This window comes from Physella acuta, unplaced genomic scaffold (genome assembly GCF_028476545.2).
Source record: "Physella acuta isolate Inbredline_101_S28 unplaced genomic scaffold, ASM2847654v3 ptg000952l, whole genome shotgun sequence".
Taxonomy (NCBI): domain Eukaryota; kingdom Metazoa; phylum Mollusca; class Gastropoda; family Physidae; genus Physella; species Physella acuta.
The window spans coordinates 230891-249312 of NW_026732469.1; positions in this window are offsets into that span (position 1 = coordinate 230891).

Consider the following 18422-nt stretch of genomic DNA (forward strand, 5'->3'; position numbering starts at 1 on the left):
TCTGTTGTTCGCTTTTTTCCGTTTGCGTTTTTTTCGGTTTGCGCTTTTTTCTTGTGCGCTTTTTTCTGTTTGCGCTCTTTTCCTTTGCGCTTCTTTCTGGTCACCCTTTCTCAGATGTGGGGATGGTAAACTAAAGAGGTTGTGGCTCTTTTTAACATAATATATCGACACTAGAAGGATAGTGAACGTTGTGGTTAAACGGTAACGCATACGCCGTAGGATATGAGTGGAATTTAAATTATGCATAGTAACAGAAGAGTAAAATGACAGCGTCATATGAATAGGACTATACCTTAATACGTACCGTGGTTTTTTATTACTTTCAGGGCAAAGATTGATTGCAAGAAACATCACACACATTAGTTTTAAAGCAACCTAAAACTCGAGGCAAACTAAAATATACTAATTACTATCTAAGACAACGACAAAAAATCAACTAGTGACTATGCCAAACTTAGTCATCGTGGGGAACCCACAATAAGTAGACTTCACCTGTTTCTGTCTTTTCAGCATATGAAGGGATAGTGTGATCAGACCCTTGCTCTGTCGAAATAGGTGTTTTTAAAAGAAAATCATAAAGTATATACACTCAGAAAAGGACATATCATTAACGACTCAATTACACACACAATGTTTTAATTAAAGCTAAACTTAAGAAATTTAATATGTTTCAAAGGGGGTGATAACAGCTTAGAAAATGATTAGGTAAACATTTTCAAAAGTGGTATTTAAAACAATGGACAAGCTTCTTAGTTTAATTTAATAGTAAATTTAAACAGTAAAGGGTAGTCTGCATTTTATATATAATGCCAGTTTTTTTTTTATAAATCGGCCTAGGTTAGTGTTGATTTGCATTTAGCCTCAAGTATTATAATACTTTTAAGGTCAGGTATGGTCATTCTATTTCCACAGATATATTTGTAGACAATATTGGGGCCCTGTTGAGGTAGATCGAAACTAGGAAGGCGATTGATACTTGTTTTAATAATAAGTTTATAGGACTATTTTTAATTATGTTTGTATTATAATTAAACTTTTGTTCATACGAGTTTATTGGGTGTGGCTTTGAATGTTAGGTTATGTTATGGTGGTATGTATATATGAAATGAGATTCGATTTTTGTATACACATTTGGCTAAGTACAAAATAAATTAATATTTCTAGCTAGTTTTAGCGAAATAAGGGTTCGTCTAATCGTTCGGTTTAATATATTTTAAAGGAGAGCACATTGTTTGAAAGTTAGAGTTTGCATTGGAAAATAGTTTCAGATATATGTTAGAGTTTAGACATTTAGTTTATTTGGAGTTTAGATACAAAGTTTAGAGTGCTACAGTGTAGGTCTATAAGGAGGAAACGTTGCTTTTCGTGAAAACACGTTGTGCAGGAATGTGTGTGGGTTTAAGTCCCAGGGTGTCGTGTATGTGATAGTGTGTGAGTGTGTGTGTCTTTACGTGAACGTGTTTGAAAGGAATTCAGAATTAAATATTTCGTTTCCCCGATAAAGCCATAAAGATACAGAACATAAAAGAAAGGAATTTAATTAAAAATGCATCTGTTGCTTTTAAGGTTGCATTGTGGTTTTGTTTAAATTTAATCATCTATAATCTAGTATCACACGATCGCAATTAATTACAATGGGATACTGATGAATATGTATCTGTATTTCGGAAGCTGCCAAAGAGAAGCAAAGTTAGTTATTCTATCGAATAAGGGGCATCAATGATGGTCAGTAGTATGATTTCAAAGGTTTTTACCCCTAAAATGACGGATTGGTCTAGCGGTAGAAAGCTGGACTGCTAACCCGTAAGTCTCGAGTTCGAATTCGGGTTCAAGTCAGATGACCGTCTCTGAGTCCACCCAACTCTAAAGGGACAGTAAAGGCGTCTTGGCATAGTGCTGAACACACGATCGCTTCATATGCCGAGGTCACAGAAACAAGTGAACTCTAGATAGACCCGTCAGGCTCGGAAGGGAACTTTACTTATTTTTTTTTACTTACCTCTACTTCCCTAGCTAAGGAGCCTCAACTGATAAAAAATGCTTAATAACTTGTCTCGGTATAATAGTATAGTGAGCTACTAATCCATCCCACGCCTTGCAAAACATATTAAACGCTGAGCTTAATATTGATATGGATTTCTGTACAAGGTACAGATCTGTGCAAGGTACAGAAAGGGCCTGTATGAAAGAGAGGCGGCTGTGGTCAGGCGAGAGAGGGTATGGTTTTAATTCGAAAAGTCCCAAGTTCGTACACCGGGCAAATTAAGGAGAAAGTTACGCATTTAAGAATTAAAAGTTTAAAATCAGACAACAACTTCCTTCGAAAGGCTGTGAGTACAAATCCAGAAAGTAATGCATAAGTAGGAGTCAAGAGCCCTAATTTTGCATAACAATTGGTTTGTAGTAATTGATATGATTCAAATCAAAGCTCTTGCAGTTTTAAGTATCTCTGTGGGGGCGTCTTACACGTGTAAATACTTTGTTGGTGGCCATTTGGGTGTGGCATTTCGCAAATATAATTTCCTTGACAAAGCAATAAAGATAGGTGACACAAAGGAAAGGAATGTAATTAACGGACACAACTGAAAATCTGTTACAGTGCATTCCATAATCGAGAATAATTAATCCTGATAAGTTTGCTAGATATTATACGGAATGTAATCAGCCCATACCAATAAGTTCTTATTAATATTTACACAGGTGATTCTAGATGAATCATCATAATCATCATCATAATCATCATCACAATCATCATCATCATCACCATCACCATCATCATCACCATCACCATCACCATCACCACCAGCGACAAATAGACCCCGTCAAATAGGTTCAAGACAAATAGGCTCCCGGCATATAGACTCCAGATAAATAGGCTCAAGTCATATTAGACGAACGGGCTGTCATCAATAAAGCTCCCAACAAACAGACTCCCTGTATTCAACAACAAATAGGCTCCCATCGACAAAACGGCTCCAGTAATTACGACTTCCAACAAACAGCTCATGTCATTACGACTCCCGACAAATAGGCTCCCATACGACAAAAGGGCCCTTGTTAATACGCTTTCCGTAGAGACTAAGTCTCCCGGTAAAACGTCGTCATTGAATATGACACCTTTAGGGTTAGCATAACCTTCAAATTTAAATAATATAAGTTTTTCATTCAAGCATATAAAATAGATTATAGCGGTAGTAGTGCTAGGAACTGAGTGTAGTTGGTGGGTTGTACACAATTGTTACGTTTATACCAATAGTGGTCATGCGATTCCTTTGTCAGGAGCCAATAAGTTGCAGTCATTTTGTCGAGAGCCCATATGTCGGTAGCCCAATTGTCACGAGGTAATATGACGGGAGCCTATTTGACGGGAGCCAAATGTTGGGGCCCTTTTGACGCGGCTATTTAAACTGGGTCGTTTTCCTGGGGGTCAATTTAACAGTAAAAAAATGGTTGAAAGCAACTTCGGTTGTCATGGAAACGAAAAAAAACCCTCCGCAATTGTGAATTTTTTGGTACTTTAAAAAAGGCTTAGGCTTTTTTAATGTATGCATTTAAAACAATCAAATATACACTACGTGTATGTCAATTAATATTACAAATTTTGTCAAATTTTGTCACGAAAACATATTGACAGAGCTACTAGTATGAATAATGGCACCCTTTGCAATATGAAAAAGTTTCAAAATATGCATATTATTTACCATATTTTTTTTTCTAATTATAGCCTTCACAATTCGCTCGTAAAAAAAAGTTGTATTTTTTAATGAACACTCACTGAAAATATTGTAGGTATTGTTTCATAAATTAAACAGTAGTAGGCATTTGAGTGTTAAAAAACTGCGAACTGAGAAAAAAAAGGTCATGAAAAATAGGATACGAATATAACATTTCCCTGTAATTTGTAAACATTATTATAAGCTTTTGATATTTCCAAAATGATGGAAAATACGATTATCAAATACATTGGAAATTCAATTTTCCAATTATTTCAATAAAATATTAAATTTTCGAAGAGAGATTGTAAGAATGTGAAAAATGTTTTTTAATTGATAAAATTGTATTTTAAACATATTAAAAAAAATTCTCATCAAAGCTTTAATTCTTAAAACAAAAATGGACAAAGTATCCAAAAGCGAAAAAAATCTATTATGACTAAAAATCGGAATTTTGGTGATTTTGTTATGCCCATATTATTATCCCGTTAAAAGGTTAATAAAAAGAATACTTGTTCGATGTATTATTGATAACCTGTGCCTTATTTAAGAAAGCTCTTCTAAATCTTAGGTTTACTTGCAGCACGTTTTGACGAGATGTTTCAATGCAGAGTTGTAATTGGCGCTCATGTTGTAGTAAATGAATATATTGACAGAACTGTGAATAGCCTCCACTGCAACTACCGCATTATACACGACCAAAAACAAATTAAAATTTGGCCCCGTCATGTTAAACTTAGAACCAGCCAGAAACTCCGTAGTAATGCAAACACAGCTGGGAGTCAAGCAAATGAAGAAAACACACGCTATGGTCAAAATCATCTTGACCAGCTTCTTGTCCCTTGTAGATACCCGGTCAACTGAAGACTTCAGTGTCGACTCCTGTCGCCATTTCGATTTAATCTGCATATGTCTTATAATGATAATGGTGGAGATAAATTCGACTAAAATTGCGAAACCTTGTACTGATATACAGAAATTATAACTGATATAATCCGTGTATTGCGCGGACTGGTCGTTGTTTCTCTCTAATCGAGTCATGTTTAACTGAACGTTGAACGTGTAGGCCAAGGAGACGCGAAAATTCAGCGGAGACACCCCTACAAAGGCACAGATGTAGATACACACTATCACAACGACTGTTCTGGTTGCTGTGACGTAGCGTTTGATCTTGAGGGGCATGGTGACACACAGACATCTCTCAAAGGTGATGAAACTGGTGATCAGCCAGCTGACTCGGACAAAGGAAGCGTATACAGCTGGAAAACATGATCAATTAAAAAATATCAAATCAATCATCAGTGCTTCAATTAAATACATTTTATCAAATTCAGGCGTAAATATATACTTCGACAACCATAGCGAAATCTCAAATCGTCTCAAATATATATATATATATATATATATATATATATATATATATATATATATATATATATATATATATATATATATATATAGCTATGTTGAAAGCGTGTAAGAGTGTACGAAGCCTTAAAATGAAACCGAATTGAGCTTAAACTTAGGTCATGACTCCGGACAAAAAAGAGGCTACTTCGCTATAAAATATAGATAGCTGTACAAATGGGTTCAATTGTATCATTTGCAATGTTTAATGAGTGACTTTAGCTTTCGACGATAGCCTGAATCAAATAACTGTTTGTTGTTTCTATTGGGTTCCAACACTCTTATCAACTGCTTAATTCGAGAATATAATACAAATAGCCCTTAGTTATGTCTGTTAGGTCAGTCGGAGATACCCCATTCTAGATTTTAAATCTAGAGCTATAAAAACACAATAAAAAAATAAGTTTCAATGCATTATAAACTTCGGCTGTAGGTTTAATAATTTAACTGTTTGTTCTTTCTTTTTGATCACATTGTAATAGGTTCAATTAGAATATTTTATTTAAATAAAACGAGATTTTACTTTACGATTACGGAGAGCATGCTAAATTCTACAAAATGTTTTCATCAATTGATGTAAGAGTTCCTAGCTAAGATGATAGGACATTAGAAAACCACTTAGGTAGCACGGTTACGGAACCTATAAAGTAGTAGTAAATAAAGTTCCCTTTCAAACCTGACGGTCTATAAACCAAGTGAAGTAGAGTTCACCTGTTTCTGTGATCTCGGCATATGGAACCTCTGCAGGCAATATACATTTTTTTTCATTGTTTTCAACTAAGAAAGTGGACCGAAGGAAGTCTCAAAGTAAGCAAATGGCTCTAAATCAATGCTACTTTTTTGACGTATGGTTTACAAATTCATATATTTGTTATCATATGAGGTTGGCGCTTAAAAGAACCGCTTCATTAGTCCTATAATTATGATTCAACTTAATTGAATCCCGTTTTTTTTTCTTTAAAGTTTGTTTCTCCATCAAAAAAATTCAAATGGGGTGCGCTGAATTAATATTCACATAAATGAGAATATACACAAGGAACATACTACCACAACCCGGGCGCTAATATAAGAGTATCTGAAAATATTTTGATTTATTTATTTTTTTGATTTATTTTTTTTTTCAAAAAAAATTTAAACAAGTTGGAACTAGCCATTTTAAAATTTCAAAATATAATTAAGTGATATATATCAGTACTTGTATATAATAATCTTAGCTTACGTGCAATAGATATCTTGAGGTCCTCCATGCTTACGGAGGGATCCCTCCAGAACACTCCAATAATTGACGTTAAACAAGTTGAATTTAATACAAGTAAAGCTCCAAGGTCCGAAATGCTCAAGGCCAGAAAACTTATATTTACCGTCTCTTGAAAACCCTGGAATCATTTTAAAACGTTCATTTATGTGTAAAACTTAACTGCTAATTTAATACCCCTTATAACATTTAGGAAACGGATCGCGTCAAAGTAATTCAAATCACGATTTGTTTCATGCAGAAGTCTGTTTAATTCAGTTTCCCTTTCAAATCATATCCGAACGGATGTAAAATAATTTCTAAGTCTGCTATCTCTAACACAAAACAGTACAATCAAGAATATGGTTTAATGATTAGTAACAATTTGTAATAAAATCGATTAAATAAATAATTAATAAAGTTCTGTCTATAATGTTGTAAAAATTTAAAAAAAAAACGTTTTTTAACCGATTCTCTATTATATCTCTGTTACAAATACAAGTTTTTTTAAATATAAAAAGAAACTAGTTTTTTTTTAATATTCTTGTTGTGTCTTTGTTTACCTGCTTTATAAAAACGACAATATTGATGATATTGCCGATGGAACCAAAGTTACAGGTAATGAATGTGATGACTGTCATGATTACAATATCAGCCAACTTTTTTTCTTCATCTGTCATCAGAGGAATGAACTGCTCAACACTGCTGTTTGCCATGGTCAGAATGTCCTTCTCTGGTCTTCTGTGGTAGTAAATAATTTACATATCACGTTCTCAAACGTTCGCGTAGCTTGACCACAAACACAAAACAGGTTAAGGTTCGTCACTGACTATAAATAAGTACATTAACATAAAATATCAACAGACAATATCATCAGACAATTAAACAGACAATATTATCAGATAATTAAACAAAAAATATAAACACGTGGTGTTTTTGTATATATTAAAATTACAATCTATATTCTTGGCAGCCGAAATATCTTTGTCTTTTAAATTGTGGGTGAAATTTAGTTATTTAAAACTAACAAAAAATCTTTGTCTAGATAACAACTGTGATATGATTGAGAAAATAGCAGCACTGTTGCTTGTAGATTCCCTGAGAAAGCTCTAGTTATGGCCTAAAGCAATGTAAGAGCTTCAAATAACATAGGGTCTCGGTAAACAAATTGTATTTAATCTGTATACTACACTTAAGCTTAAAGTAACCTTTGAACCATCGTGAGACGACATTACGCCTCTAGCTTCAAGCAATCACCCGCAATTATTTTTTAGCGAAACAAAAAGAGTAAAAAGTACAGCAGTCGATTTAAAATAGCCAATTACTTTATTTCAAAAACAAGAAGTAAATGAAACGAAATTTCTCTAAACTCTTTGTCTTCTTAAAGAAGAATAGATGGCTAATATAATGGTCTTTGATAAGTGGATATTTTACTTGACTTATACTATTGATGTAGCTCTACGTCACTCACGAGAACAAGGCAATTGGTCGATTTACAACTGGCAACAGTGAAGTCTCGACCAAGCGCTAGATTCAAGCAGCTTAAGCCAGTGATGAGCGGTGAGCACTTTGAAAATGTATAACTTTTCCCTCTATGTCACAAAAATCTACATTAGGAAATAAAAAGTTTAAATAAAAAATGTTATTAAAATTACCTATGCAACACATGGGTGAGGTTTAAAGAAATCAGATATATCGCGATTTTCCAATTTAGGGGTAGACTACAACATGTAAAAAATATTCTCTACTTAATAAATTTCAGGGTTTTGATAAATCCAAGTGTTAGTAGAGTTGCGATTTACCTATTTAAAAAAATACAATCTGGATAATTGTTGTTGTATTAGTCAATGGGTTCTTAAAAAAGAAACCACTTCTAAAAGGTCATGGTGACACACTGTTAACTTGGTGTGGTGAGACAACGTCAAATTTCTGATCTAGCACATTGAAACTGATATTCTGAAATACGTACATACTAAGTTACTTAGAACAACAATTCTTACACACTGACACAATTATTTTCTAACACATTGAAATATTTATATACTTAGCTGCTAACGGAGAATAATAGCAACACACTGTCAAATTTCTATTCTAACACATTGAAACTGATATTCTGAAATACTTACATACTAAGTTACTAACGAAAAACAATTCTGTGACACTGACACAATTATTTTCTAACACATTGAAATATTTATATACTTAGCTACTAACGGGCAATAATTCTGAAACACTGACACGCTGTACATTATTCTCATGTTTTACTGAATTCTAACACGGATAGGGTTTTGGCTAGGTTTGGGTTAAGGTTTAAAGGTATAAAAAAATAGACTTTTTCATGCAAAACATTAATGACATGTTCCATTTTCACCCACTTCACTATTCATATTTATGATCCAAATTATCAGTACGGTGTTTAGTTGAATAATACATAAATATATGTTTCTTTTTCTTTTTGTTGTAGTATGCTAATGATATATTTGTTATGTGAAAGTTACCGTGAAGCCAACCAATCCCCTACTAATGCAAGGACACACAAAGACCGACTTCACTATGACCCCATCCCCTCCTATCCCGCATAAAGGTTATAAAATTATGTTGCAAAGAGACCGGGAGGGAATTGGGGTCTAAGAACAGTGATTCACTTAGGGTTAAAACACTACTAAGGGTGGGATTGGCATAAAGCACCATTTATTTGTGTTGTGCAGTACAGCCTTTAGACTGTTTCCGAGCTGGGAACTTGGTCTATTTTTATTTATTGGACTAATCTTAATTTTTTTATGAAATACATTTTTTTTTTTACATCACTCAAGTGCAAACAATTAAGTGCAAACAGTTTTGAAATTGTGTACATCGACTCTCAAAAATTAAATATCTCTCTCTCTAATCTCCTTCAAATATAACAGTAAGACAACGAACATAAGCAGCTACATACTTGCTTTCCTAGTCACTGACCACTTACTTTTATCTTCACTGACAATTTTTTCCCCTCTTCACTGATCACTTGCTTTCCTCTTCATTAACCATTTTTTCCCGTCTTCACTGACCACTTGCTTTCCTCTTCACTGACCACTTACTTTCCTCTTCACTGACTACTTATTTTCCTCTTCATTAACCATTTTTTCCCCTCTTCACTGACCACATACTTTCCTCTTTACTGAACACTTACTTTTCTCTTCACTGACCACTTACTTTCCTCTTCACTGACCACTTACTTTCCTCTTCACTGACCACTTACTTTCCTCTTCACTGACCACTTACTTTCCTCTTCACTGACCACTTACTTTCCTCTTCATTAACCAATTACTTTCCTCTTCATTAACCATTTTTTCCCCTCTTCACTGACCACTTGCTTTCCTCTTCACTGACCACTTACTTTCCTCTTCACTGACTACTTATTTTCCTCTTCATTAACCATTTTTTCCCCTCTTCACTGACCACATACTTTCCTCTTCACTGAACACTTACTTTTCTCTTCACTGACCACATACTTTCCTCTTCACTGACCACTTACTTTCCTCTTCACTGACCACTTACTTTCCTCTTCACTGACCACTTACTTTCCTCTTCACTGACCAATTACTTTCCTCTTCATTAACCATTTTTCCCCTCTTCACTGACCAATTACTTTCCTCTTCACTGACCACTTACTTTCCTCTTCACTGACCACTTACTTTCCTCTTCACTGACCACTTACTTTCCTCTTCACTGACCACTTACTTTCCTCTTCATTAACCAATTACTTTCCTCTTCATTAACCATTTTTTCCCCTCTTCACTGACCACTTGCTTTCCTCTTCACTGACCACTTACTTTCCTCTTCACTGACTACTTATTTTCCTCTTCATTAACCATTTTTTCCCCTCTTCACTGACCACATACTTTCCTCTTCACTGAACACTTACTTTTCTCTTCATTGACCACATACTTTCCTCTTCACTGACCACTTACTTTCCTCTTCACTGACCACTTACTTTCCTCTTCACTGACCACTTACTTTCCTCTTCACTGACCAATTGCTTTCCTCTTCATTAACCATTTTTCCCCTCTTCACTGACCAATTACTTTCCTCTTCATTAACCATTTTTCCCCTCTTCACTGACCACTTACTTTCTTCTTCACTGACCACTTGCTTTTCTCTTCACTGACCACTTGCTTTGCTCTTTACTTCTTAACAACTTCAAAGGCAAACAAACAAAAAACAAACAAAACCATAGAGATACATACTTTTATTTATATATTTCGCTTCCTTAGATTCAGATTGTTCTTACTACATTTTTTCATGTTGTTTATTCTGCGATGTCTACACAGTTTTTTTTATTAAACCTACAAAGGTATCTTGGTAGAAAAATTCAAAGACATGTTTTAAACAACATAATGTAAACATTGTAAAGAGAAAAAACGTTAAATAATTGTTGTTAACATTTATTAAAAAACTGTATTTATAAAAGTCAGTTTTTGGGTTAGAGATAGCATTGTTATCTAAAATATAATGTTTGTATTATATATTTATGTGGTGGACAGCGAAACGACCCGTGATTACAAAAGGATAGAGGGAAAAAATGACTTTATTATCTAAATTAATGGTATGAAAAGTAATAATAAAGGTGTTATAAGTCTAGTTTTATTTTCCAAACTTGTAGTGTTAATTAACGGCATGTGCATTAGACAAAATTAAAGAAAATGTATTACCCTTCACAAAAATTCGAATTGTGTCTGAAAAGTGTTTATTCTTCGTCATTTAGTACTCACTACGTCCCTTGATAAATTAGAAAAACACAATAACTTACCTTAAAAAAAAGATTACACCGGGGAAAAAATACTTTTGATTAATTTGTTTTTGTGTTTGAAAAAAAAAAATAATTACATAATTAGCGTGGATTGATCAAGTAAAATGTGGTAAGTAAAACACAGATATTTTAAATACTGTCTTTCGTTTATTGTATGCACTGAACGTACTGTTTACTAATTATTTTTTAAAATCAATAACAGTTAAAAAGCCAGTTCCTAAATGTCCTATATGATTACTTCCATCTTTCAGTTTGCGGATAAGCTTGGGGTATTATAGTCTTTCACTAACTTCAATCAAGCACGTCCGTCGGCGCCCGACAGGGTTTGATTTGGCGCCCTGGGCTATCCTGTGAGCGCTATGGTGCATAATTTCGTTTTAGACAGTGCGATAGACTACGGATAAGAAATCTTACTATAGTCTTTAACTGAATGGGATCTGGGCGTCCTCCGGCGCCCCGAATTGTTGTTATTTGGTGCCCCGGGCCTTCCGTGTTAGCAATGGCGCCTCCGTTTGTTTAAGTACAAAAGACTATAAATAAGTCGGGGTAATATAGTCGTTTACTAAGTTGAATCAGGCGGTTCCGCCCGCGCCCCAGAGTGGTGCGATTTGGAGCCCCGGGCTAGATTGTTTGCATTTGTGTTTTCTTTGTGTTTGTGTTTGGGTTTAGGTTTAAGTTTGTGGTTGGCTTAGTGTTTGTGTTTGGATTCGTGTTTGTTTTCGTTAGCTTTTTTGTTTGCGTTTGTGGTTTCGTTTGCGTTTGTGTTTTCTTTGTGTTTGTGTTTGTGTCTGTGTTTGCGTTTGTTTTTGTATTTGTGTTTGCGATTGTGTTATGGTTGCGTTGTTTGTGTTTTGGTTTTGGTTGTTTGTGGTTAAGGTTAATTCGAAAAGTAATATATTTCCTAAACCCGGGCAATGACGGATACATGCTAATTACTAAACACACAAGTCATGGTCCTTTACAGATAAGTTTTTCACAGAGTCTAGTGCAGGGACTGGCCGGGACGGCTAGTTATTTCATAATTCACTTTAAAAGTTAAGAAGAAACCAACAATCTAAAAAGTGTGTAAAGGTGAAACATTCAATAGTGTAAAACCTTTAGATATATCATTTTTCAAATGGATATTTAATAACATGTCATTTGTGTAATTTAAATAGAAAACAAATCCTTTAGAGAATGTATTAGCTGTTTCGACAGTGCAAAAGTTTCATAATTTTATAAGCAACTGTAAGTACAAGAGAGTACAATTCTTAAATACATAATAGTCTACATGTAAAGCATTAGTCCAAGGCAAAAATAGTTGTATAGAGTACCACCCCACCCCTTCACATGGACTGGTGAGCTGTGGTTCACGCTGTTTACTTTTTACAATCATAGAGACGGGTTTGGTGACGGCTATTAGGGCAGATAATTTAGTTTGAAAAGATTTTAAACATAGAGGAGGTAACTAAGAGGAGGCTGTTTTCACGGGGGGGGGGGGGGGGGGGGTTAGTGTTTTTAGGCAAATATTTTTAGTGGCAGCATTGGTACTTTCGAATTAACAAATTATGAATTACTGAAAGGTAGAAAAAACAACAACTAAATAGCGGCGTATGATACGCAGCGGGTCGGCTCGTATATATATAATTCTCTTCTGGGAGCCGTTAGAAGAAAACAAGCTGCAAGCGCCTCCTTGCAGTCCCCTCTCTTTCTATCTATCACTATCACTATCACTACCACCCCCACCCCACCCCGACATTGTCTGGTGAGTTGTGGTCACGCTAAATGTTTACAAAGCTAAATGTTTACAAATCGTAGAGCCGTAGAGCCGGGTTTCTATTAGGGGCAGATAATTTAGTTCGATTTTAAACTTACAGGAGGTAACTAAGAAATAACTAAGAGGAGGCTGCTTTCACGGGGGGGGGGGGGTGTAGAGTCGGGGTTAGGGGAAAGGGGGGGGGGGGTGGTTAGTGTTTTAAAGCAAATATTTTTAGTGGCAACATTGGTACTGTCGAATTCACAAATTATGAATTACTGAAAAGTAGAAAATAAAACAACTAAATAGCGGCGTATGATACGCTGCGGGTCGGCTCGTTAATTATATTTTAATACGTTTTTCTTTTAGTGCTTTTAAAATTTACTAAATATTGTTTAGTAATTTTTGAAAAATTCGACTTTTATTTTATACTAGCCATCGGTACCCGTTACACGGGCAGTTCAGGTAAATGTTAGCTCTCTTCTCTTTACATATAGGCTACCCGGTTTTTATTTTAGATATTTATCTACGGGTAGGGCATTTAAAACTGTCCGGGGGAGCGTGTGGGGGATGTGTGTGCGTGTGGGGTGGGAGAGATTGGTGGTAGCGGATACTGGCTTTTCTGTTTTTTTATGAAAGGGGAAGAAACGGCGGAGATGCCTAAAGAAACTGTATTTATCTACTGAATTTGTGTAATAAAATGATTTGTAATTCAGCTTTTTAAAAAGTAATTATCTGAAAATTAGCCAATTCCATAGCTAGGCCAACAACGATTTATATCAAATAATTAAGGATTGTATATATTTCATAGCGTACGTAGATCTAAATCAAATTTAAATGAAATAGTTCATTTCTTTATATTCTAAAATTGGAAGATGATGCCATTAGTTTTGTGTTCTTTCCATTGTGTAAACATATGACATGTGACGTCATTGTTTAATGCTTTCTTGCCACGATAATAAACGCTTCAGTTAGAAATCTGTTTCTACATTCGAATATGCTTTTATTTTTATTTTCATTCTTTAAAGAAAATTTAGTTTATACATTTATACCGTCCACCATATTATTTTCAACAAAAGTCCGTATCTTTAAGTTCTCCATATATTGCTGAACATAGTTTGAAACATTAATAGACGCATAGCATACAGGGTGTTTGGTATGATATAGATGTAGGCGGATGTTGAATAATATCTTAAAACAAAAATTATACGTTCACGCGATATGTTTAAAGAAAAAGATTACGCTTAGAGGGTATCTGTAAGATATCATAAACTGTATTCATATTGCCTTCAATTACATTACAAATGTAATATTTTATGCTTTCCGCAAAATACAACTATCTGGCTAGCTTTTAGCTACTCAAGCAATCCAAATGTGCGCTGTTGAACGCACTATTTATATAAGTATATACAATATTACATTCATACTTTGTTTTTGCATTTTTTTAATATTAAAAATGTAATGTTATATATGTATGGTGGCCTATATAGAATGGCACGATTATTATTGTACATATGCTAATATCAGAAAGATAACAAATTAAATTACATCGTTTCAAGAGAAATAACACAAAACATAATTTACCTTTTTAAAAACGTTTATTAAACTTGCTTTCTATTCATGTTTGTCTGTATCGCCATTGATTGAATCAAGCGAGCGAAGTTTCAAACACTTCTAACCGACCAAATTCTCTGATATTCGGCAAGTGGGTCAAGACCTGATGGCAATGCAATCTGACATCTAATTTGACTTCATTGGATGACGTATAATTTTGTTATGGCTTAAAATTATTTGTTATGAAATTAGAAGTGTTACTTGCTACTATTTTTCCGCACTGTTATACGCGTATTATCATGTTCTTTTAGTGCGTAATGTTTTAGTCATGAATCTCAATTGTAATAAAAATCTTAAAGTATTGAAAATAACATAAAAAATCGTTTTAATAATAAGATTTTATGTAATAACTAGCCATCGGTACCCGTTTCACGTGAATTATAGGCCTATATATTTTAAAATGTTGTACTTGTTTGAGAAAAAAAAATTATAAAACAGTTATTGTTAAAAACGCAATGTGCTTTACTACACGTAAAAAGATCGATATAAGTGACAAAGCAAAGAAATAACTAACTAGCTAAAAATCTGACACATTTAACATAACACAGGCACACATTGATTAAGTGACAAATGATTCCGTTAAAACCTCGGCTATTCAATTGTATTCTTCATGTTTTTAAAGTGTTTAAAGTGATTTATTTTTATTAGGTTTTTATGTATAGATCTATAGATTTAAATGAAATATTTCATTTCTTCATCGGTAACCATACCATATTTAATGCACTCGCTGATTAAGAGACTTAAAATTAAGAGACTTAAAACATTTCGTTAAAAACCCGGCTGTTCAAAGCAGTTATGTTGTTTTTGTTTTTTAAAATAAAAATTTATTATGGGAATATTTTCTAGAGTAGATTATAGTCTAAATCTAGATCTTAGCGTCTACGACTAGTTTTTCCATAAATCTAGTATAGATCTGGAATCTCTAGATATAGAATCCATATAGATAAAGTAAATTTTATAAGTTTAGGCCGAGAAAATTGTATTATATACATTTCATATCGTGCGTAGATCTAAATCAAATTTGAATGATTGAAATAGTTCATTTCTTTATATTCTAAAATCGGAAGATGACGCCATGAGTTTTGTGTAAACATTTGGCGAGTGACGTCATATTTTGCGGACAGAGAGAGAGAAGTGCGCACATGGGCTTTTATATATTCGGATTTATTAAAAGTAAAAGAAATGCTTTTCTTTAAATGTACAGTATTAGATTACTTTTTAATTAATCATAAAGAAAATAGTTGGTATCTTCAAAAATATTAATATATGTATCCATTATGGTGACAAAAGATTTTCTTGTAGTTTGAAGAAGCAGTCAGCGATAGTATGTTTTTACTTACAGCAGGATTTGAAAAGTTGTTTAAATGTAGAGTTATAATTGGCACTCATGTTGTAGTAAATGAAAATATTAACAGAACAGTAAATAGCCTCTAATTCCATTATTACAAAAAACACGCACAAAAAAAAATTATAATTTGGCCCCGTGATACTAAATCTAGAACCAGCGATCGAAGAAGCCACAAAGCTACAACTGCTTGGGGTCAAGCAAATGAAGAAAGTACATGCGATGGTCAAAACCATCTTGACCAGCTTCTTGTCCCTCGCAGATAGATGCTCGACCGTGGACTTTAGTGTAGATTCCATTCGCCATTTTGATTTTTTCTGCATCTGTCTTATAATAATTATAGTGGAAATGAATTCAATTAAAATGGACAAACCCTGTAACAAAACGCCGAAAAAATAAACAAAATTATCTACTACTTCCGCGGACTGGTCGTGGTGGCTTTCTAGTCGAGTGATATTCAGCTGAACGTTGAACGTGGGGACAAGGTGAATGCCAAGTTGGTACGGAGCCAAGTACACAAAAACAAAGACGTAAATACACACCATCACTGCAACTGTTTTGGATGCTGTGACGTAGCGTTTGATCTTGAGGGGCATGGTGACACACAGACATCTCTCAAAGGTGATGAAAATGGTGATCAGCCAACTGATTCGTGCAAAAGCTCCGTAATTAACTGTGAAGTATGATAATTTAAAAATACATTATTTATAGTGACCACCTCGACATATGTATGTTCCAATACATATAGTCTTTTTCCGGCATCTATTTGCACTGCCACCCATTACTCCCCGAAAGAATTTGTCAGCGCGTTTCTGAATGGGAAGAATTAGCAAGCCGAAAACGTTGTGCTATATACACTACACTCCTTTTAAGTTTACACACCATGAAAGCTATGACATCGTAGACAATTAATAACAAACGTTTAATTTGTTTCTGAAAGTTTCTAGGCTTTCGAGCTGTTTGTTTTTAATTTCTCGCATTTGAAGTATTTAGAACGCTCTGTAATCTTTTAAAAATTGAAATTCCTGGAAATCAATTAAGAATTTACGAAGGCTGTGTATACAAAATGTGAAATTTCCTCCACCTAACTTGAACTATGATTTAGTTATTGGCATTGAGGAACCGGAGGTGAAGTTGGTTAACACGTCCGATCAATTGAAGTTATTCCAACACTGATTGAGAACTAAAAATGTGACCTAAAACTTATATTGAAAAAATATTAACCTAACTGAAACTGTTTCAAGTAATCGCGTTCACAAACACACAGACACGGAAAAAAATAGCAAAATCAAGTTTTACGGTTTCTGGAAGGAGGTTGATAGTCAAATTTTGATTAACGTCTTTATTTATATTTTTGTGTACGATTACAATACACTCTGTATAATCTGTTATTAATAAAGAAAGGATGTGAAAAATGGCGACAATTGTCGAAATATCTGTTAATCATACAGCACGATTACAATACTTCCTCTAGAACCTTTATTCAAGAAATTGAAAAATAAATATTTAAATAAATTATGAAAAAAAAAGTTTTAATAACAGGCTTGTTAATAATAATGCCCTGAAAATAAAAATGAAAAATTTTCTTAAAAGAAAATACCGATGCTTCTTTTTAAATGACTATAAACGAAATAGTTGGTGGCTCATTTAATTGTAATGTTTTTTTTTGTAAATGTATTCAATACTTAGTATTTTGACCCAACCTCTTTAAAATAGTTATTAAAAAAGAGAGGCATTATTATACCACATTAAAAACATCATTATTTTCTTCAATGTAGTGCTTAGTTATACAAAAACTTGTCATTAAATCATTTTTTATTATATATTTTGAATACTTTTAACTATTTAATACAACATAGTTGCATGACTAAAAATGGTTGTACACCAAATGATCACGAACATTGTGTGTTTAAGAGACGGAGAATGCTACTTTAATAGAAAAAGTAATTAATTTAAAAAAAAAATTAAGTAGGCATTTCGTTAAGTCATATTTGATGTAAGATTCTATTGCCATCATTTCTTGACTTACGTGTCAAATTTTAAACGAATCTTTGCGCTAGAAGTGGTTGAAAATTTGCACGCCAATTTCGATCCAACGCTATGCATTATGGACAAAAGATGGACAAAATCAAGATCAATAAAGTAAGTTAAATAAAAACTTGTAAATTCATGTAAACTTATAAATACTTATATAATAGTCCTTGCTTACTGAGAATAATTATCTTGAGATCCTCCATGCTAACTGGGGCATCTCTCCAAAAAACTCCAACAATGGCCGTTAAACAAGTTGAATTTAATACAAGCAAAGCTCCGAGGTCTGAGATGCTCAAAGCCAGGAAACTTATGTTTACCGTCTCTTGAAAACCCTGCGATATTTATATTTTTTCAATGAGGAAAACAAAACAAATTATTAAAACACTGTGTACCCTACGCAAGCTCTGAACCTGATAGTGATTTTAAGGTGCGCGGACCTTTGACCACAGGTGATTTGACCATAGGGTGTTTGACCATAGGTGGTTTGACCACTGAGGGGCTTTGACCATAGGGTCTTTGACCATATGGGTTTTGACCACAGCTGGGCTTTG